Source organism: Parus major, chromosome 21, assembly GCF_001522545.3.
Source record: "Parus major isolate Abel chromosome 21, Parus_major1.1, whole genome shotgun sequence".
NCBI classification, from domain to species: domain Eukaryota; kingdom Metazoa; phylum Chordata; class Aves; order Passeriformes; family Paridae; genus Parus; species Parus major.
Window position 1 is genome coordinate 567,158 of NC_031789.1, and position 963 is coordinate 568,120.

Genomic DNA, 963 nt, shown 5'->3' on the forward strand with positions numbered 1-963 from the left:
TGATTTTTGGAGAGGGACATTTATTAATCTGTGCAGGAGGAAGGTCAGGGCTGGGCCGGTGTCTGTCCATCTGTCTGGCTGCACGTACAGTGTCCAGCAGGACAGACAGTGCCTGTGTCCAGCTGGACTGACAGCTGTCTGTCCTACTGGACATACCACGGTCCCTCTGTCTGGCTGTGAATGTCACCAGCCACGGAACTGTCCTCGTGTCCAGCCAGATGTGTCCCTGTCTGCCTGTCCCACCCTCTGTCTGTCTGTCCATCTGCCCAACCAGCCCCGGCCCTGTCCTGAACCCTCCGTTCCCTGCAGGCTGCAGGGCTGAGGACAGACGGACACACGGACGGTGGCAGGGGTGGACAGACGCGTGGACAGACACGTGTCCTGGCTGGCAGTGTCCGTGTGTCCGCCCGCCCTGCGAGGCCCTGAGGGTGCAGCACCGCAGGATTCAGCCCCTCCTCCCCGCGCTCCAGCCCTGCAGGAGCCCCAGACACCCACGGGGGGAGAAGCCACGGCGAGTTCCCCCCTCCCTGAGCACCGAGCCTTACAAAATACTGCAATTTATTCCATCTCTCTCCTCGCAGAAATACACTTTGTACAGGCTTTGCGAGCTGTTAAATAAAGGCTGTGCGGGGCTGGGCTCACTCGGGGGGGATCAGGGGTGGGGAGGGAAAGGCTGGGGCAGGGTCATGAGTTGGGTGGGGCAGGGGCGGGGAAGGGGTGTGACAGGGGTGTGACAGGGGTGTGAGAGGGGTGTGAAATCGCTGATTTTTTGCAAGGAGCCTTGGGGTAAAAAAGTGCATTTTTGGACCATTTATGCTCATGTTTGGAGGTGGAGGATCAGGGGTGGGGAGGGAAAGGCTGGGGCAGGGTCATGAGTTGGGTGTGACAGGGGTGTGACAGGGGTGTGGCAGGGGCGGGGCAGGGGTGTGACAGGGGTGTGAAATCGCTGATTTTTGGACGGGG

At 60.5% G+C, this 963-nt stretch overlaps 1 protein-coding gene across 1 annotated transcript in view; it reads right to left on the reverse strand.

The window, feature by feature from the left end:
* ZBTB17 (zinc finger and BTB domain containing 17) overlaps positions 1-963 on the reverse strand; it is an 11,439-nt gene that overhangs the window by 1,482 nt on the left and 8,994 nt on the right. The gene's annotated exons all lie outside the window — the stretch shown is intronic.